This window comes from Strix uralensis, chromosome Z, assembly GCF_047716275.1.
Source record: "Strix uralensis isolate ZFMK-TIS-50842 chromosome Z, bStrUra1, whole genome shotgun sequence".
Lineage (NCBI taxonomy): Eukaryota > Metazoa > Chordata > Aves > Strigiformes > Strigidae > Strix > Strix uralensis.
The window spans coordinates 22,040,492-22,062,595 of NC_134012.1; the positions used below are offsets into that span (position 1 = coordinate 22,040,492).

The following is a 22,104-nucleotide window of genomic DNA, read 5'->3' on the forward strand; positions in this document are numbered from 1 at the left end:
TTCATCACTTAATTCAGTGGATTCAGGGTTGGGCCAGCCTCTTTTTCATATCCATGTTGTGCACTTCAAACACACTTATGATTAAAATGAGTATAAGACACAGTTAGTTTGGGAATCGTGCTTAAACTTCAGTTGTAGATTCCTTGTGGTGATCAGAGCTGCACTGAGACAGTAATGCAGACACGGGATGACATGCCCTATCCTTGACCATGTGGGCAAGGATGCCATGATGGCTGCTCTGAGAACAGAGCCATTGCAGAGGGGAAAATATCACGCCAAGCAGAGCTATAAAAGACATCAAGAGATGCAGGAATTAGCGAGGAGCCCCAGAGTATGTGTTCCTGGTATGTCACTGAAAATGTACACACAGAATCCCCATATACTCATGATCATGAAAGCATTTTTATAGGAGGTAATACCTGTGAGAAAGGATTCCATTTTGCACTGCATACTGATAAAAGCCGTCTGAAGCAAAGACTGCATAGGTCACATTGAAGAATTCCCCACTCACAGCCTTTTCTGGAGGCCTTTGCACCCATGCCATCTCCAGGCCTAGAAACAACACAATCATGGGCTATACTTTTGCTATAATTTTCTACTTTACAGATGCATACAAATGTAAAACTTTTTCTGTAGTGATTTTCATCTATTGTTCCTACCGCTTTTTATGAGCCCAAAACAGTGATCCATTTTAGTGGCTATATAGGTAAACACAAATGCAAATTAACTGAACACTTCTGACACTCAGTTAGAAAAGAGCAAGCAATTGGAGAAATATGACAAAGAATCTGGTCATCTTATGTAGAGTAACTTTGCTCCCACTACAATGCAGTGTTGCTTGTCCTGATACATTTGCTTTCCTCTTTGATCAGGCAAAAAACATTTCCCTGCATTCTTGTCTGCTTTCACTGAGGCACACCTCATTATGGAAGAAGAACAGATAACTGTAGCAAACATGAAATTTAGTCAAAACCCTTAACATCATGAGACATAAATTATATATACTAATAATTATATATTTAAGAAAGCATTCTCATTTTATAAAACCATATCAAGTCTAGAACAGATCTTTTCATACTGTTGGATGAAGGTTTTAATTCACACCACATCAAATTATTTACATCATGCAAGTGTGTAGCTTTCAGTTTGTCAGGAATTTTTAAATCCCTTCTGCAGGGGATAGGTAAATCTGCCCTTACAAGAGATCTTCACTTTTTTGTTGTTGTTGTTCAATAATAAACTCTTTTATTACTCTGGAGTTGTTTTTACAAGTGTATTCTTCACTTGCACTGTTAGTGAAGCTGCTATTTTCTCCCCTAAACATAATTCCTTTTCAGATATAAAGAAGCAAATTGTAAAATAACCTCTTGATTTCACATCTCCATTGAAAAATAAACCCTCATTATTAATGCTAACACTATGAGAGAAACTACAATGCAAAGATTTACAAAAAAACACTAGTGTGATTTGCACTAAGAGGTAAGAGAGCTGAGCTTCAGACAACGTATGAGAATGAAGGGAAAAGGTCAGCATAAATTTCAGTTAAATTACTTTCTACTTCCCTTTAAAGGTCTCACAAAGATAAACAAAGCTTTCAACAATAGATACTTCCACATCTAAATGCTTTGAAGAGCTTGTGTTAAATCCACAGCAATGAGGCTACATATATGCCTCTTGCTTTGCTTTTAGTAATGTCCAGAAGATGACCAGGAAGAACCACAGAGAAAGTCAGGGTAGAGTTTGGAGTTCATTCTAAAACTGGTTGTAAAGGGTATATGTTAATTAAACAACCCATTCATATTAGTTTCCCTTGTACTCAGTTCACACGTTGATTATTAGTAAGAGTATCTTTAAACAAGTCATCTGTTCTGATAAATAGTTGTTTCAATGTTAAAGCAATAGTAAATTCATACAGGGATGAAAGTCTTAATTGACAATCATCTAGATAGACTTTGAATTTCACTGTTTCAACGGAACTGTTTGGAAGACGTTTAACTGTAATGAGCTCAGAGTGCGACCCAGCAGTGTATTTCCTGGAGTGTTTTATCAGTATTAGTTACTCAAGTGTTCTTTTTTTTTCTAAAAACTCTATTGATACACATTGTCTCTGGTCTTATCTTTTACAGCATAAACATCAGTTGTTTATCAGTTACAGAGTCACAAAATCACAGAATAGTTGAAATTGGAAGGCACCTCTGGAAATCATTTGGTCCAAAGCAGGGTCACCTAAAGCAGGTTGGTCTAGATTTTGTCTAGTTGGGTTTTGTAAATCTCCAAGGATGGAGAAACCACAACTGGTTTCTGGGCAACCTGTTCTACTGTATGATAACCCTTACAGTATAAGATTTTTCTTACATTTAAATTGAATTTTCCATATTTCAGTTGCTATTTATTTATTTTTCAATCTTGAACAATAAATTTCTAACATAAAGAATTATTTTTTATTATCTCATAATGTTAATTGATTTTTTTAAACTGACTGGAATAATTGGTTAAAGAGCTCAGATTTTTTTAAGTACCCATGGAACACAGTTTTGAGCAAGGTGGAAAAGCATGACGCTTAGAATCAATGATTTTGCTTACTGACTGGAGGGTTTAAACACAGTCCACTTTTGAACTGACACTACAAATTTTCAGCAATGACTCAATAGAATTTGCTGCAATGCAGAGCTGCCTGCCTGTTTTGTTTGGATGAAGTTGCATTTGGTTTTCTAATGAGAAATAAAATGTTTCTTTCTGGGGGAAGGAATTCAGCTGTTGCTATTACTTTTTCTTCTGAAATCAATGAATACTGGACAAATAATTGCTCTGAAGTACCTTTTGGTTGTTTTCTTTCACTTATTTCTCTAGAAAAAGAAGTTGTTACTGATTCAGATGCTTTCCACCATGCATAACATTCATCATAACTTAGGTGTTACTCTGAGTACTTCAATTTTGGGTTTTCAACCATTCCCCAAGCAAGAGATGATCTATCTTGAGCAGCTTTCACTCACCTCCACAGTCCAGCATGTTATACTCATCTGGTTTTTCCAGGGGCCAACAGTCATAGTCTTTGTTATCTAAATCATGCCACCCCTCCACTAATATCACCTGCAAGAAAAAAAGCGTACAAATAGACTCCAGAAGACAGTATAGGAACAGGGGAAGGATCAGTTCCATCTTCAAAGTTTATATTTCTTCTAAAGAAAGCAGACCAAATACAGAAACATAGCCTGGCATATTTTGCTCTCTTCAACTTCTGGAGCAAAAAATGACAGTTTCCTAGGGGTATACAAACTGTATCAGTATATTATTTTGATCTAGACAGAAATTACCCATGAAACAATGAGGGGACTTAGCTAATCCTTCTCTTGCAAAAAGTCTCTGCAAAGAGCAGGTGTTTCTAGGATCACATGCAGAGAGACATTTGATTTAAAGAGTTTTTTTTGTTTGCTTTTAAAATGACAAAACCCCCCTCCTCCAAACTTCTCAGTTTCTTTTAATCTTTTACATCTAAACTCCTTGAATGAGTCATTTTTTATTATACCTTTATAAAACAACTGTTAATTATATAAATGTTAAAATATATAATTATAGGTATATTAATATTGCATAAGCCTTTTACAGGTAGAATACAGTATCATAATAGCATACAGATTGAACTGCAAGAGTAGCAGAATATCTATTATATCTGTATATATATTATACATTATAATAGATATATTAATCATGTATTAAAATACACACTCTAGGGTATATATGAACAGAACAGAGTACGTTATGATAATGCACCCTGGTCTTACTCCACTTCTAGTAAAAGGTAATAGGTTCTATTCATATAATCTGCTATTATTTTTCTATATATTTCTGGAGGATAATAATCTACTGGATTATACAATTACTTACAACAGTATTCATGGAATATGATAGAATTACACAACTGTTTTTTCAATATACTCCTCTATTACTATTGTTTTCTACATTACTAAAATAACATTCAACAATTGTTTGGTATAAATAGCTGTCTCACTACAATAAGCCATATACAGTTCTTTCCATATGCACAGACCACAGGAATAAGTTCTGGTAAGCAGATCTTTGTAGTTTACCTACCAATAAACTGAGGAGGATTCGGAGCCCTAAGGCTGGTGTTTTGACAGCTCTCATGCTCCCTAACACACACCCAGCTCACCAAGTGTCAGGGCTGCTTCTGAGGTTGCTATTGCTACTGAATTAGATGCCCTTGCCTAAGAAGGGGGGTTGCTAGGCAAGCTGATCCTGGCAACTCCAGCTGCTGCAGATGTTCTGCCTCCTCCTCCCCTTTTCTCTCCTACCCCACTTCTTGTCCGTGCAGGGTGGACACAGCCCTCTGCACCTCTGCTGAACCTCTCTGAAAAGTCATCACTTGTCTTAGGGGCAGCCCCGCTCTCAGACCATTGAAGTTTGTGCCCCTGTCAGCTCAAAGCTGCAAAAGCAATGGGAGGATTTGATTTCACTGCCTTGTCGATCCTGGGCAGTATCTGATCCTTAGGCAGATTAATCAATACTGTGGAAATAAACACAGAGACGTAGCTGGGTCTCGGGGGAGGAGAGGTGTATAAACTCCCAGGCAAGAAAAGGTCACCTACGTACAATAAACTGTAAAATGAGAGGTTGGAATAGGTGATCTGAGTTTCCTTCCAACCTGAATTGTATTAGACCCTATGACTCAATTTCTCAGTCCCTGGAGGTGTAGGACAACTTCTACCTGAGAAGTGTCCTGCTACGTACACAGGTGAAATAAGACCTCTGCCTAGCCATGCTGGTACAATAAAGACATAGATGTGTTCATATCTATTTCTGTTTGCTAAAGTCACAGCCAACACAGAACTTCAGTTGTGATTCAGCTCTCCTGAATATTTCCCTGTATTTTCTCTGAAATTCTGGCTCTCAGCCTAAACTGACATTAAGAATCTTAGTCAAAATGCTTGGACTTCACTATTTATTGCATCAAAATTGCATTTAAAAAAATCCAGTGTGTGCCCATTTCATCTTGAAAGGGGTTGTAAATCAATTAAAAAATGTTTGGATTCACACATAAAAGAGATATTTCTATAAATGAATACAAACGTTTTAGGTTGGAATTTTATGCTTGTAGTGAAATCCTAAACCTCATTTGTGTTGTGTCTTCCTGTGACCATTTCACTGAAATCATAGGTTTCTGTCCTGGTTTAACCAGGATAGCGTTAAGTTTCCCCAGCAGTGGGGGAGGAAGCTCTAGCCGGGTTATTCATATGCCAACCTCAGGTCCAGGCGCCAGAGCGCGGGAAGAATCGGTGATCGCGTGGGGTTCGCGCCGCAGGGTTTTCTCTCACTGCTATATTGGTAGATATTTTGCCCTGTTCATTGTTATTACTGTTACTGTTATTGTTATTGTTGTTGTTTGTTGTGTTGCTATTGCACTGCTGTATTAAACCTCTCCTTATCTCAGATCGGGGCTTTGTATTTCACTCCCTTTGTGGGGGAGGGGCAGCGGCCGCGTGGTCTCAGACTCCGGCAGGGTCTAAACCATTACAGTTTCAATACATGGAAGTCTTTAAGAGTATTTCAGCTTGGCTACATGGTAGAAAGAAGAGGAAAAAAAGCCCTTTTTTTGGCTAGAATTATCTGCTTCAAAGAACTTTACATATATTAACATCTTGGAGAGGTTTTACTGGTGATTTGTTTTAGATATCTTGTGCTTAATAAGGAATTTGCTGGCAGGGAAGCTAAGGATTACAACTTGTTAGACCCTACAGCAGCCAAAAGATTACCAGACTGATCCTATTTTCTTTAATAGGACTGTCAAATATTCACATGACATTAATATCATGATTCAAGGACTGTAAAGATCACACATTACCTTTATAGCTACTTGTCTATCACCAAGTTAAGAATTCCTGGACAGTGGTCAAGTACAAAAAGCTGGTCTGGGAATCCTGAATTAAAAATGGACGGATTGGAATGGCTGGTGATTAATGGATTTAACAATCTATCCCAGCTATTTGAGAAGCACATTACCACCTCTGCATTTAAGCACTGGAAATTTTAAAAAGCCAACCAGTGAGGACTGTTTAGCAATATAAATGTGTGAACTGTGGTAAAGAGAAAGGATTGACAGTTTAGTAATACATATTCCACATCTATCTGCAACTCTCTGTATATAAAGAAAATCAGAAACAAATTTGAATAAAGTCAGATGGTCATCTCAGACCTAATAATCTTTGCTTTACATTTGCTTCTTTTTCTGTTTGTAAGTTATATGCAGTCACATAATTTGCATTAACATCTTAACACTGCATTTTAACAATGCACAGAGTTTATTATAAACTCATGATAAACAATGAGTTTATTAACATAGTCAGACTCAGTCTAGCATAGATTAACTGAATTTTGCCTGCTGTCCTTGACTGGCTTAGTGCAATAACACAGTTCTTTGGCTTCTTCTCTTAGAAGGATCTGTTAATTTGAAAAAAATAGTTAATTTCTACTGATTGAAATGAAGTTTATTAAATAACTTTATGTTTTCAGATTTATTTCTGTTGTGTTGGCTGTGCTGAGATGGTCCCTTAAACTACATGTTTCCATTTCATTTGTTAACTCAGTAATAACTTCTGCTACCAAACAGAGGGAAAATAAAGATATTTCAAAGTTTTATGAGCAATATCACTGTAGATATTGGTAAAAACAAACATTTTTTATTAAAGTTTTGAAAATAATCTTATAATTTAAATATAAATATGCAATATTTGTAGAAAATAATAACAATGGTTAAAATATTGCTGAATAAAACTTGCTAATTACGCATTTTCAAGTATTTTAGGAAAGCAATTTCCAGCAATATACCAACCCAAAAATTACTCTGATGAACACTTCAAATATCCTTGAAATTATTTATTTATTCTGGCATTCAAACTTTCCAGATGGTTCTTGTCTTGATTACAGCTGAAGTTCAGACAGAGATGAGTCAACAACTTCATTTTTATTTAGATTAAATTTTCTAGCAAGACACTTATTTTCAACAAAAAACAATCTCAAAAATCACTGCCAGGACTCATTTGAAATTTCAGAATGATGGAATTCCGAGGATAACATTTATCGGAACTGTGCTGTCATTTCCAAAATTGGTAGTTAAAACTTAAATTCCTGAAATACAAAATTTCACTATGCAGAGTATGTCCATCCTGCACATGGGTTGGCATCCCGCTCAATGCTACACCGCTCCAGGCTCCTAGCATCTAAAGGGATTTAAGATTATCTATCCTACTCTCATTTTATAGTGTTAGCTCTAATAAAAAGCATCTTAAATGACACAGCCTGAGTGCTTTTCTTCCTGGGATTGTAACACAGCAGCAAAGCTTCCGATAGCCACCGCGTTTTCAGAGGTGGTGAGCACGCACAGCCAGAGCACTCTGACACTTCCCTCTAGTGGCTTCATTGCAGAACAACAGCAGACAGATTCCTTCTGTGCGCAGTTTGGTTTAAGGACGGCCTCCTCTTGATGCACAAGCTGCCACAAATGGTGTACTCAGGAGCAGTGTAGCTGAGAACCTGCCTGATCTCAGGCTCACATGGGAGTTTGGTGCCAGCAGTTGATGGCCTCCTAACCCTCGCCTTCCCAACAGCAGAGTGATGCACTGGACACCCACAAGAAATTCCCAGGGCTATGGCATATTGCCATGTTACCACAGCACAGCAAGTGATCACACCTCTACTGAGTCACAATAACCATGTGTTTACCCATTTTCAGCCAGCAGAAAGTGCTTTGCTGTCCTACGTCATGCAGCCCCAAAGACAAAGGGTGTTAATCTTGTCTTGTAATTCCACGTGGACACAAACAAGTATATACATCAAAAAAGGCATTCCAGCGTGGGTTTCTTGTGTGTTCTCCCTGTGGTGCTGGTTCTGCTGCTTATGAGATGAACTGGACAGTTGGATCAAAAGTCTGATCTGGTTACAACTGCACATTATTATTATTGTTGTTGTTGTTGTTGTTGTGATGCATTAGTTCTAACTGGGTTGGTGGTTTTTCCTCCCACCCCTTCTCTTTTCTCATCTGTTCTGGGTGCAAACACTTGGTCAACTAACACACACGTGTGTTCGTGTATTCAGTAAGACTCAGACCTCAGCTGAGCCTGGATTAACAAGATTAAAAAACAACATCTGATTTTCTCCAGAATTCCTGGTAATTTAATTAAAAGACTAAACATTGTCCTAAGTGTTGTAGTAGATCAGTAGCTTCAGAAGTACTAAGTGCCCTAAGTGCTGGGAGTGCTGAACAGGCAACAGGTGTGGGTCTGGTGAAATTCTGGAGAGCTGTAAGCAAGCTTCTGAGCCTTGCACACAGAGCATCTCTTAACTTTGTAGTATCTCTCCATTTCTCTCACACACTCTCCCAGATATTGGAAGTTTGAGAGAATTCCAAAGAAAGAACCCTTGGGCTAAAAGAATGGTGATCATAAAATAAAAAAGAAGTAATGACATATTTGTTACCAAAGATCTGAAAGGTTAATGTTAGATGATTAATCTTTGATGACAGTTTAACTCAACTGCAGTAGGAGGAGCAAAAATTACATAGTTTACACAGAGGAACAGAGCTGGGAGGCAGTATGAAAGCACGACAAATCAAAGAAAGAGTTTTGCAAAAAGGTAATTTGGGATATTGAAAACTAAAGCTAAGAAAACTGCTTCTTCTGACTACCACCTACAATGTTATACATACCTCACAAACTCACAGAAACCACAAAAATGCAAATGGTATTCATTGGTAAGGTGGCAGGTAGTCTTCGCTGGACTCTCAAGTTACTGGGAATGCTGAACAAATTTATGCTTTTATAGATGCATTCCTCAGGTTCACTCTAGTTCATGGGGCATCACGGGAAGGCTTGTTCTGTTGCTGCACTTTGGGTTTGATCTGCAGCACTAACTAAAGAAGCTTAAATATTTAATTCATTTCAAATATGTTACAAAATATATCAAAACTTGAAACAAAAAGTATCATGTATATTCCCTGCAGGTTTTATGAAGACTGTTGTCTGGGATATGTCACAGACTTGAAGAAGAAATATTTTTCTTTAAGAATATGCACTATTCTCTGTTTGGAGGATTGACCAGTAAATGAGCTGTTGTGGAAGGAAAGCAACATTCCAGGATTTTCATCATGTAAAGCAATCTGTAATTTTTCTTCTTCTAAAGAGAAGGTGGAAAGAATGATGACATCTGGAATTCTGCAAGAATGCTCACAGCTAGAAAACTAACAGGTAACAGTGTTTATCTCTCTAGCTAACAATACTGTTGGTCTTAATAATTTGATACAACATATGACTGAAAACCTCTAAGGAGACAGGATAAGAAAAATTGAACTCACAGTTCTCAGAGAAGCCAACAGGAACTTCACTTTCGAAGTGATCCAGGTTAACCTTTAGAAAATCCTAGCCTAAGTACATAACTTAAAAGAGATTTCTGCATCAAGGGATTTGCTTGAATAAATCACTGGCTTTCTATTACTGTAATGCAGCATGTCGATGCTATAGTCGTTCAAATGGCATTCCACAAGTCTGAGAATGTGACAATGAATTTCGACTTGATGGGATGACTGCCTGAGAGGCTTAAGAAGAGTTGGTCCCAGTTCAGCACAGAATAATTTGAGTTTTCTGTTTGGGAAGACACTGAGCAGAACATCACTGATGTTCTCAAATGCCTCCTTTCAGTCCTCCCACACAGGCAGAAATGTTATAGATGTCTGCAGTGCTTAAGAGCAGCAAACTTGGCTGCTCTTAAGATCTACTGTGGATGATCTGGGTGTCAGTGACAGATGACAGCTGAGGGACATTTCTTTTCTTACCTGCATCATGTTCCTACGATCCACTGGTCACTCCACTGGTTGTAGTGGCATTCAATTCAAATCTACATTTTGCCTTAATGGGTTTTTCCTCTCCTCCTCACTTCTCACTGCGTGATTAATTTCTGTTTTCAGAATTCTTGAATTATTTTCTGCCCATGTTTTTATGCACACTAGCACTGCACATTTTTGACATTGCACACACACTTTCTCCCCCGCCAAGACACCCTCATAAGCCACAATTGCTTCTACATTTCTAGGGTCTCATGCGATCAGGAATTCCTGAGACACTGAGAGGTCACTGAGACAGGGGGTCTGTTGGCCTTTTGTAACTGATCATTTAGCCTCTTGGATCATCTCTTTGGACCAGCCTCAAAATGAAACAAACTATTTCCCTTTCTCAAGTCATGATCATTTCTGCATATGTCAGGCCAGAGAGATGTTTGCCTAACCTGTTTTCAGTGACCTTCACAAGTGGAGCATCTATCCCCTCCTTTGTAGTGTAGTTCAAGGCTTCGTTACCCTTCCTTGTTAGAAAGTTTTCTCTATGGTCCCACTGCTTCTATCTCACTATAATTTCAGCTCAGTACTTATCCCAGCTACACAGAGTACAGTTAGCATGTTCTGTATACTTTTTACGTGCTTTTAAGTCTTCACCATTCTGGTTTCTGCCAGTTACTACGTATCAAGATGCCTTACACAAATGTGTTCTCACATTTCTTCATCTGGAAAAAGGATTATCCTAGTTTCGGCAATATAATACAGAAATAAAGAGTGATTAAAGAAAATGCATAAGTCTAAGCAGAACAGATATTTCAACAGTAGGAATGAACACTTTCTCCTTGCATCTTTGGATGGAAACAAGTGACCCCCAAAGCAGCCCAGGATCATAATCAAAAGAGCACTCTCATACTGGAATTAAAATAAATGTCACATTTCGAGAAAGAAGTAAAAAACAGTCTTTGTTAAACATCCCAGGTTTTCTGCCGATGGGGACTTTGTCTCAATGAGCTTTTAAAATCTGTGCCTCAAGTGGAGCGAACTTGATAAATGTCCAGTCTGGCATAATGCCATTTTTTAGACTGTTTTGTGACTGACTAATTGTCAGAACTAGTCTAGTGGGAGAAGCTGAGGATTTTCAGATTCTACTGAACCTGAAAAGATTTCTCTGCCATTCATGATTCTCTGGTTCTTTGGGTACACTACTTTCTCTGAAGTCAGACATGCCTTCCTCCTGTCAAAAAACACTGCGGAGCCAGCAACTTCTCCTGTCATGTTTAGCACCCAGAGATCGATCTACCATTTGCACTGTAGCTTTGACACAAGGAATGGTGGCTCAAATGCTGACAAAGAGACAGAAAACTATTTTTAATTTGAAACCCAAATGCCTGATGTGACTTACCTGTTGGGATAAAATAAGGTATCCTTTTGTAGCCACATACAACTCATCTGATTTAGGGCTCAACCTCACTTTGACTGCAATCCTTGGCACATGTCTTAGCTTTTTCCAGTGATATGCTAATCCCAGAATGGAGAATTTGAGAACACACTGCAAGGAGAAATGTAGTCATGGTAAGTCAGTATTTATAATGAGGATTTTTCTTTTCCATATTTTACTTTTATATTGCCTAGAGCTATTGACTAATTAGCTTTTTCTTGTCTTCTGATCTCTCTCCCTTCAGAGAGCACACTCCAGAGTGCTCTCCTTAATGGTTTCTAGTGAATTTTTGTTAAAAAGAGGCATGGGGTGTCACTATGATTCTGCCATGAAGTATTTCATTGCTCTGCTCTGACAAATATTTGCTAGGAGTTGAGCTGTGTCTTCTTATCTTACACTTGCCCTCAGATCCCTAACTTCCCTTTTAATTTAATTCCTATATAATAATTCCTTGGTTTTTAAACTTTAAAAGCAGGAGATTCTCAAAGGCATAAATAGCAGCCAGAGGCCTGATGCCCACTGAATGTCCCCATGGTTTATTGCCACTTCTTGGAAAAATCTCTATTTTTTTGTGTAAGTATGTGTACAGTGAGTAATTAAAGTGAACACTCACAATCCAGACACAGGCTATCACAGCCCTGAGCATAACACTCTGTCCTTGGAAGCTATACTGCCTGGTCTCAGTGCCAGCACCAATAGTGCAGCTTTCCAGCCTTGAAACTATGTGAGGGAGAGCTGCCTGAGAAGCCCTTGCAGGGCTCTCCACCTTTTTCTAGGAGCTGCTTTAAGGCTGGGGTCTCCCACTTGTTTTCTGCCAGAGCTACACTGCACCTATGCCCATACCTGGCCAGGCACCCTGTTGATCTGAATCCTGACCCTGACACATGGATTTGACTTCGTGGCTTGACCTCGAACTTATTTCATCACCATGGACTTGTCTATCAATCTCCACTTTCCGCTGATCTGTTTATTATCTCCAGGCCTGCCATGCTTGCCCTCTTCAGGCACTGTAGGCCTGGGCTCTGTTTGGGGTGACACTACTCTGCCTATCTTGCTGCACCCTTGATCACCCTCCCTTGTGGAGCACTCTGTCCTTGCTGCTCACTGACAAGGACACCTCAGGTGTAATGCTGCAGTGAAATAAAACAAAAGTTCAGGAGTAAATAAAGCAAAATTCTACCCAGAAAGGAAAATGTAAATGCTTTGCTGAAAACTCGTAGAGATACCTCTGTACAGCATCTTTTGCTAAACTGTTTCTAATTGCAAGTATGGATTATTATAAAGGACTTACTCTTTATGAACAAACAAGAAATTGTTTTCATAGTAACTAGGTAATTCTCAGGATGGAACTCTATGCATAGTTAATTTCAAACACAGATGTTACCAGTATCTTGGGATTCTATAGTAATTATCACTGATTTAGCCTGATTTCCAGGCACATTCCTACTTCAAAATATCTGCTTCAGACTGGCTGTGGTTTTAGAGATTTTTATAAAATGTATACAGGCACTTTAGTTTCTTAACAATGATAGCTTTTTGTTAATGCTTGACCACTACCAATTGTTGCATTCATTCACAGTATGGCTCTTTCCCTAGTAAGAAAAAAGACTAGCCGTGCCCTATCCTCATGCCCCAGGTGCTTATCCCATTAATAGGAGATGACTTTTAACTTGTATGTGTTTTGTCCTCTGTACTTCATTGGGAAGAAAAAAACCCACCTTATTAGTGCCTTCTTTATATCTCATGGAAGCTGGATAAGCAGCTCCATACTTGATAGGAAAGTTTACAGATGCAAGTAATTCATTTGGAAGAACAATACACAAAATCCTTAGCCCTCCAAACATGAAGTAGGACAAATCTCCTACCACTGTCAGACAACAGGGGATAACCAGGCTACCTGCAGAAAGGGTATGGAAACTAGCTATGCCATTTCCCTACAAAAAACAGGCAAAACCAGGAAAGAAATTGCTCTTCTCCCAACTCTTGGAGAAGGTGCTGCTTCCCAGGGATCATGACGCTTATTCACTTTTTATTTTGCAAATTGTGGTGGTTTGACCTTGGCTAAATGCCAGGTACCCACCTAGTTGCTCTATCACTTCCCCCCACTTCCCCTTTTCTTTTTCAACAGGGCAAAGAGGGGAAAGAAAATAAGATAGGAAAAAAAACCCCAACCCTTGTGGGTAAACCAAAAGCAGTTTTAATATAAGCAAAGCAAAGCAAAGGTACACACACAGAAGCAAAAAAAGAAAACAGATTTATTCTCTACTTCCCATTAACAGGCGATGTCAGGCCTTCTCAGGAAGCAGGGCTCCCATACGCGTAGTGGTTGCCTCGGAGGACCAAGGGTGACCCCACCCCCTTCCTCCTTTCTCCCAGCTTTATACTGAGCAGACGTCATATGGTATGGAATATCCCTTTGGTCAGTTCGGGTCAGCTGTCCTGGTTGTGTCCCCTCACAAGATCTTGCCCACCCTGTCCCACTGCGGGGGAAAATGTTGGAAAGAGCCTTGGTGCTGTGTAAGCACTACTCAGCAGTAGCCACAACACCAGTGTGCTATCAACACCCTGCCAGCTCCCAACATAAAACACAGCACCATGGGGGCTGCTACAGGGGAAAACCAATTCCGGCTCAGCCAGACCCAGTACAGTCTCCACCCCTTATTCCATACCATTTACGTCATGCCCAGGTCCCACAACAATCATTTATTCATTCCGTAAGCTTTCTTCACTCCTCCAGATGTTCAGTGACTTGGCTCCCATCTGTCAAGATGGATGTTCAGGACAGGAGCAGTATGTTTGACTGTTGGACTCCAGCACCGGCTAGGTTTGGGTCATCATCGCACGTATCTGGTTCACTCTTCGTCGTTCCTACTTCCTCCATCACTTCCTGCAACATACAACTCAGCTCACAGATTATTTCCCCCCAAGGTTAAATCTCCTTGAGGCACACACTGAGTAGCCCCATTCTCCCGCATTACCCACCAAGTACATCCAGGTCCCTGAGCAAAAACAATCCCACAAGTGGGCTTGCCTTTCCCAAGGGAGGAGCAATCCACACTGCCTTCCCCAGCCATTTCCCTGTGTGTACTACAGGGACCTTATCTCCTCCCACAGTATGAAGGGGTTTTGTTTGGGCAGGACCAGGACAGTTAACAGACCCTCTGGTGTTAATTAGCCATGTGGCTTCTGCTAAATTTATATCCCAGTGCTTCCATCCCGCACTGTCCAATGCTCTCAACATAGTCTTCAACAGTCCATTGTATCTTTCAATCTTTCCAGACGCTTGTGGGTAATAAGGGATGTGATACACCCACTCAATGCCATGTTTCTTTGCCCAGGAGTTTATAAGATTATTTCAAAAATGGGTCCCATTGTCTGATTCAATTCTTTCAGGAGTACCATGTCACAATAAAATTTGCCTTTCAAGACCTAAGATGGTATTTCGGGCAGTGGCATGATTTACAGGGTATGTTTCAAGCCAATCAGTAGTTGCTTCCACCATGGTGAGTATGTAACGCTTGCCTTGGCGTGTTCGTGGCAATGGTCCAATATAGTCAATTTGCCAGGCCTCACCATATCAAAAACTCAGCCATCGCCCTCTGTTCCAGGGAGACTTTACTCGTGTGGCTCGCTTGATTGCAGCACATGTTTCACATTCATGAGTGACCTGTGAGATGGCCTCCATGGTCAGGTCCACCCCTCGATCACGAGTCCATCTGTACGTTGCATCTCTCCCGAGATGCCCGGATGTTTCATGGGCCCATCGAGCTACAAATAGCTCACCCTTGCATCCCAGTCCAGGTCCAGCCGAGCTACTTCAATTTTGGCAGTCTTGTCTACTTGCTCATTGTTTTGATGTTCTTCGGTGGCACGGCTTTTGGGCACGTGGGCATCTACATGACGTACCTTTAGAGCCACGTTTTCCACTCGGGCAGCGATGTCCTGCCACAATGCAGCAGCCCAGATGGGTTTACCTCTACGCTGCCAATTGGTCTTCTTCCACTCCTGTAGCCACCCTCACAGGGTGTTAGCCACCATCCAGAAGTCAGTGTAGAGATACAGTACTGGCCACTTTTCTCATTCAGCAATCTTTAGGGCTAGTTGGATCGCTTTTACTTCTGCAAACTGATTTGACTCGCCCTCTCCTTCAGTGGCCTCAATGACTTGTCTTGTGGGACTCCACACAGCAGCTTTCTACTTTCAATGGTTTCCTACCACACGACAGGATCCATCAGTAAACAGAGCATAATGCCTTTCATTTTCTGGTAACTCGTTATATGGCGGTGCCTCTTGGGCACGAGCCACCTCCTCAGGCAGTGCTCCAAAATCTCTACCTTCTGGCCAGTCCATGATCTCTTCCAGGATCCCTGGATGGTTGGGTTTTCCCAGTTGAGCTCGTTGTGTGATTAACGCTACCCATGTACTCCAGGTAGCACTGGTTGCATGGTGTGTAGAAGGGATGTTTCCTTTGAACATCCAATGTAATACAGGCAATCGCAGTGCCAAGAGGAGCTGTGCTTCTGTACCAACAACTTCTGAAGCGGCTCGAATCCCCTCATATGCTGCCAGTATCTCCTTTTCAGTTGGAGTGTAGCTGGCTTCTGATCCTTGATATCCCCGGCTCCAAAATCCTAATGGTAGACCCCGAGTTTCACCTGGTATCTTCTGCCAGAGGCTCCATGTGAGGCCATGCTCCCCGGCTGCTGTGTAAAGTACATTTTGCACAGCTGGTCCTGTCCGAACAGGCCCCAGAGCTACCGTCCAAGCTATCTCCTGTTTGATGTGCTCAAAGGCTTGTTGTTGCTCAAGACCCCACTCAAAATTGTTCTTCTTTCGGGTTACTTGATAGAGAGGGCTCACCAGCTGACTGTAACCTGGAATATGCATCCTCCAAAATCCCATAAGTCCTAAGAAAGCTTGTGTTTCCTTCTTGTTGGTCGGTGGAGACATAGTTGCTATCTTGTTGACAACATCCATAGGCACATGACGGCATCCATCTTGCCATTTTATTCCCAAGAACTGAATCTCTTGTGCTGGTCCCTTGACCTTGCTTTTCTTTATGGCAAACCCAGCTCTCAGAGAATCTCAATTACTCTTTGTCCTTTCTTGAACACTTCTTCTGCCTTGTTGCCCCACACAATGATGTCATCGATGTACTGTAGATGTTCAGGGGCATCACCCTTTTCCAGTGCAGTTTGAATTAGTCCATGACAAATAGTGGGGCTGTGATTCCACCCCTGGGGCAGTCTATTCCAGGTATATTGGACACCCCTCCACGTGAAAGCAAACTGTGACCTGCACTCTTCTGCCAAAGGAATTGAAAAGAATGCATTGGCAATGTCGATTGTGGCGTACCACTTGGCTGCCTTTGACTCCAGTTCATATTGGAGCTCTAACATATCTGGTACAGCAGCACTCAGTGGTGGCGTCACTTTGTTCAGGCCACGATAGTCTACTGTTAACCTCCACCCTCCGTCAGAGTTTCACACTGGCCATATTGGGCTATTAAAAGGCGAATGTGTCTCACTGATGACGCCTTGGCTCTCCAGTTGATGGATCAGTTCTTGGATGGGAGCCAGAGAGTCTTGGTTTGTGCGATACTGCCGTCAGTGCACAGTCCTCATAGCAATTGGCACCTGTTATTCTTCAACTCGCAACAGTCCTACAACAAAAGGATCTTCTGAGAGGCCAGGCAGATTAGACAACTGTTTGACCTTCTCTGTGTTCACACTGGCCACACCAAAAGCCCATCGGTATCCTTTTGGGTCTTTGAAATACCCCCTCTTGAGGTACTCAATGCCCAAGATACAATGGGCTTCTGGGCCAGTTACAATGGGATGTTTTTCCCACTTGTCCCCAGTCAAGCTAACCTCAGCCTCCAGTACTGACAGTTCTTGACATCCGCCTGTCACTCCTGAGATCCAGGTAAGTTCTGCCCCTCTATAACTTGATGGCATTAATGTACACTGTGCCCCGGTGTCAATTAAAGCCTGGTACTTCTGTGGATTTGATGTGCCAGGCCATCGAATCCACACTGTCCAATACACCCGATCATCCCTTTCCTCCTCCTGGCTGGAGGCAGGGGCACTCTATTCCTGTTCTTGGTCAGAGTATTCACTGTCTGACCCTTGCTGTGCCAGGCTGGAGATTCCTTCATCAGGGCCAAGGAAGGTGATCTCAGTCTTCCTGTATCTGGGAGATCGCTGATTACTTTCTTGTGATTTCACACCAGCTACATTAACAACCTTCTTGGATGTCTTCTTCTTGGCAGGGGTCTTTCCTCGCAATTCATGTACACGAGCTTTCAACTTGAAGGTGGGTTGACCATCCCACTTCCTCATGTCCTACCCCTGGTCACCCAGGAAGAACCAAAGTTTGCCACATGTCATGCGCCTAGGTTTCCCTTTCCCTCTGACTGGGGGGTGGAAGAGAATTGGTTTCTTGGGGTGCTCCTGACATCTAGGGTGCTCGCCTGTAGAGATGAGGAGGTACCAAGACTCTCTTCAAAGTTCTGAAGCCAGGAAGAGACTGCCTCCACAGTTGTTGTACATCTTCGTCCTTCTCCCACATCCATTTCTGGATAGTACATCACAACCAAGCCGGCAGAATATGAGGATGGCGCACCTTTAATCACCTTCCTCCACATGGCCCGTGTGCACAGGACATCCTCTGGATTTTTAGGGGCTTCATCACTACCTGGATCACCATAGATGACTTCCAGCACAGCTAATTCTCTCAGGTACTGGACACCTTCATCTGCAGTAGTCCACTTCCCAGGGGAGTTGTCCATAAGATCTTCCTTGAAAGGATATCTTGCTTTAACACTTGAAAGGAGCAGTCTCCACAGACTGCAAATTGCTGTTTCTTTTCCAATTCCCCTTTCAATTCCTCGATTTCTAGCAAGGGAACCCAGCTGTTGGGCTTCCTTACCTTCCAGCTGTTGAGCATCAGCCCCATTATCCCAGCATCGAAGCAGCCAGGCAGCAATCCGCTCACCTGGCTGGCGGCTATAGTCTTTCCACAGATTTCGGTGTTCTGATGGTGTCAGGGACCGGGTAGTTTCCGCCTCCTGTTTGAGTTCTGTTATTCCCTCTTCTGACCCCTTTGCTGAAGGACCCGCTTCTTCCTCTTCTTTCTCCTCCCTTATTAATCGAGGGTATGGAACTGTTGTTCTCCTTGTCCACTGTTTCTTTTTTACTACTGGGGCAATCTCTGCTGTTCTTGTTGTTTGACTTCCCATCTCAACCACAGTCCTTTGAGAGCACTGAACTGCAGCTCGATAAGCATAGACCAGGCCCCAGTACAGCGCTAGGAGTTGCTGATTTTCCCTGGGATAGGCAAAGCACCCTTCTATCAGGTGTTGTGTCAATTTTGCGGGTTTGTTTGCCTGTTCAGGGGTAAGATCCCAGGCTACGGGAGGTGATAACAGTCCTAGAAATCTCTCCAAATCCTTCCACTCCCCCTGCCACCCAGGGACAGGCCGCCTCAGGGCACATTTTGGTATTGGCTCACCCAAAATTTGCCTTCTCTTACACCAAAAACCTACCGAGCTCCACACAGCCCACAATAGGCGAACAGCATTAATGAACAGTATCAAAGAGCTAACCAAAGGGTGAATAAGTACCTCGGGAGCCTGCAAAATAAAACCACCCATGATGTTCCCAATTTCTTCCAGCATGTTCCTGAGCTCAGCAAAATAAAGATAAGCAGCGCAATCAACAAACCTGTGACCACCACAAGAGCTTGTTGCTTAATAACTGCTATAGCTATAGCACGATTAGTATAAAACTGCCGTTCTCTGGCCCCACACTGGGCGCCAAAAAACTGTGGTGGTTTGACCTTGGCTAAATGCCAGGTACCCACCAGGTCGCTCTATCACTTCCCCCCCCCTCCCCCTTTTTTCTCAACATGGCAAAGAGGGGAAAGAAAATAAAATAGGAAAAAAGAACCCCAACCCTTGTGGGTAAAACAAAAGCAGTTTTAATATAAGCAAAGCAAAGGTCTGCGCGTGGAAACAAGAAAAAGAAAACAGATTTATTCTCTGCTTCCCATTAACAGGCGATGTCAGGCCTTCTCAGGAAGCAGGGCTCCCATACGCGTAGTGGTTGCCGCGGAGGACCAAGGGTGACCCCACCCCCTTCCTCCTTTCTCCCAGCTTTATACTGAGCAGACGTCATATGGTCTGGAATATCCCTTTGGTCAGTTCGGGTCAGCTGTCCTGGTTGTGTCCCCTCCCAAGATCTTGCCCACCCCGTCCCACTGCGGGGGGAAAATGTTGGAAAGAGCCTTGGTGCTGTGTAAGCACTACTCAGCAGTAGCCACAACACCAGTGTGCTATCAACACCCTGCCAGCTCCCAACATAAAACACAGCACCATGGGGGCTGCTACAGGGGAAAACCAATTCCGGCTCAGCCAGACCCAGTATGCTTTTGAAGGCACATAAACAAACAAAGAGAAATATTGTCTGAGACACATTTTGTAGCTCGCTCCGACAGATTTCATTCTCCTCCAAAGCCAGGTCCCACCCCCCCAGGCTCAAGAGGAGAAAACGGAAGGGTGAGTTGCGTGCAGCAAAGCCAACATCAGAAAAAACAGATCTTCCCACTTATTAACAGCCCCAGCTGAACACACAGCAGCCCGGGGCAGTGATGTCCTATTAAAACAGTGTGTGGAGCAACCACTCAGATCAATACTTGCAGAGCAGCAAACACAGCCCCACGACTGAGCCGCCCTCTACCCTCGCCGACAACACCCAGTGCTGCGGGGCAGGCGAGAGAGGGAATGGAGAGGCCCCGGTACAAGCCCCCCGGCGGCCCCGTGAGGGTTCCTTGGCCGCGGCCCTAACCTCCTTCTCCGATGCCTTCTCGCTGACACCCAACAGGCCGTACAAGTCCAGCTCCAGCAGCTCCTTATCGACTAACTTTCTCGGTGCTGACCGGCTTCCCCCAGCCATCACCAGGCCCGCCGTGAACTGGAGTCTCCCCCTGCTGCTGCAAGACCGCGACTACACAGACCACAGTGCACCGCGCCCCCGCCCCACAGATCCCAAGGGACGCCGAGGTGCACAGGTACTGTGGGAAGCTGTACTTTTAGGCCGGCTGCAGCCAGTGGGGCGGGGCGGCCCAAGGACTACAACTCCACTCGGGCTTTGTCCACCAGGATCTGTGTCGCAATGAGCCAAGCAATGGCCTAAAACCGAACCGTAACAGTGCACCGGCCTGGGGGGTGAGTGTCCCTCAGGTAGACGTTTCCTGAGGAGGCAGCTCGCTAGGCCGCAGCAGGGCCAGGCTGCAGGGTGCTGTGAGCCCGCTACAGGCCCTTCCCCAGCCCTGGTGAGCATGGGCCTGCTCAGCCCAAGGCCCTGCTCTGGGCAGATTCCTCTCACCCTTCTGATTCATTGATCCCTTAACATGCCTTCCTGTTTTTCCTTAACTGTAAATGAGGAGGGAGCAATGTAGAAGGAAGTCTGTCCATTTAATCCACTCTCCAGGGGAAGGAATTCTTCCCCCCAACCTTTATTCCAATATGCTGGCAGGAGTTGTGTCCCGGTGGCTGAAGACTTAAGAGCCTTCGTAGCGTTCAACCCTCCGGCCTTTGAGAAATCCGCTCCTTTCGGCCCTGATCAGGGTCCTTTTCATAAAAGGCCGGTGGGGGCAGAGGGGCTCCCGTCCCTTCCCAGGGGTATCCAGTGACAGGACAAGAGACAACGGGCACCAAGTGAAGTAAAGGAGCCTCTCTCTCGCTAAGTGCGGTGCAAAACTCGTGTTTATTTGAGGGGGGGGAAGCCCTGGGGAACAGGTGGCCCAGAGCGGTTCTGCAGGTTCCGTCCTGCGAGCTGACCCACGCCTGGCTGGCTGTGGCCCTGGGCAGCCTGCTGCAGCTGCCCCTGCTCGAGCAGATCTCCAGAGGTCCCTTCCCACCTCCTCGAGGCTGTGATTTGCCCCGGGAGGAGACGGCGGCAGGGCTTTGTGCCACGGGTGGCATTCCTCAGCAGCAGCAGTGGGGGTGACTGTGCCACTGCCACCGTCCACGTGCCACACAACCACCCCCTCGAAGGCCTTCTGTGTCCCCAGGCTGGTTGCGCTGCCCCGGCAGCTGCGGCGTGGCAGGTGCATCCGCCCAGTGAAAGCAGAGCTTCTTGGCTGCTGAAGTGTGGCAGCCTCTGGCTGTCTTTGTTTTCAAGGTCTCGCGGTCGTTGGGACCTTTGGCCAATGGGAGCCGCTATTGACTACAGGTCAGATTCGGCCTGGGTATAAATGGAGTCCCCTGGGGGAGCCATTTTGAGCTCGTCCCCCTGGAGCAGCATGCTGCGGTTGAGGACTCTCCCCTTGGGTCAGGACGCTGCCAAGGAAACTCCTCGAGGTGCCTTGGGTCGGGACGCTGCCCTGAGCAGGTCCTCGAGGTTGAGAGCCCTCACTTACCAGGTGAGTGATAGAGCATTTTGGGTTGTTGTTAAACCCTAGGGAGTGAAGTTTTGTTCTGCGTTTGGGGTTGCCGTTAAACCCCTAGGGAGTGGGGGTTGTAAAGTGTTTTGGGTTGCTGTTAAACCTCAGAAAGTTGTTCTGTTCTCCTCTTGCAGACATTCGAATCTGTGAATTACGGAGAGCTGGTTGGTTGTTTTATTAAAAAATAAATTTATTTTTTTAAATTGGTGGTTGATTGCTCATTTGGAAGCCTCCGTAGCAGTCGCTCAGCGGGTCAGCGCTGCGTGTCCCTTCTTGGCAGGGTGTGCTACCAGCCCCTGCGCCCGGCAGCGCTGCAGGACCTGCACCGGGACCGGCTCCTTGCCGCTCACCGTCGTCTGGAGGAGCCGCGGCCTCCCCTCCG

At 43.6% G+C, this 22,104-nt stretch overlaps 1 pseudogene; it reads right to left on the reverse strand.

The window, feature by feature from the left end:
* Positions 1-9,850, reverse strand: part of LOC141938228 (atrial natriuretic peptide receptor 1-like) — a 46,033-nt pseudogene extending 36,183 nt beyond the window's left edge.
* Between the last annotated feature and the right edge of the window lie 12,254 nt (positions 9,851-22,104).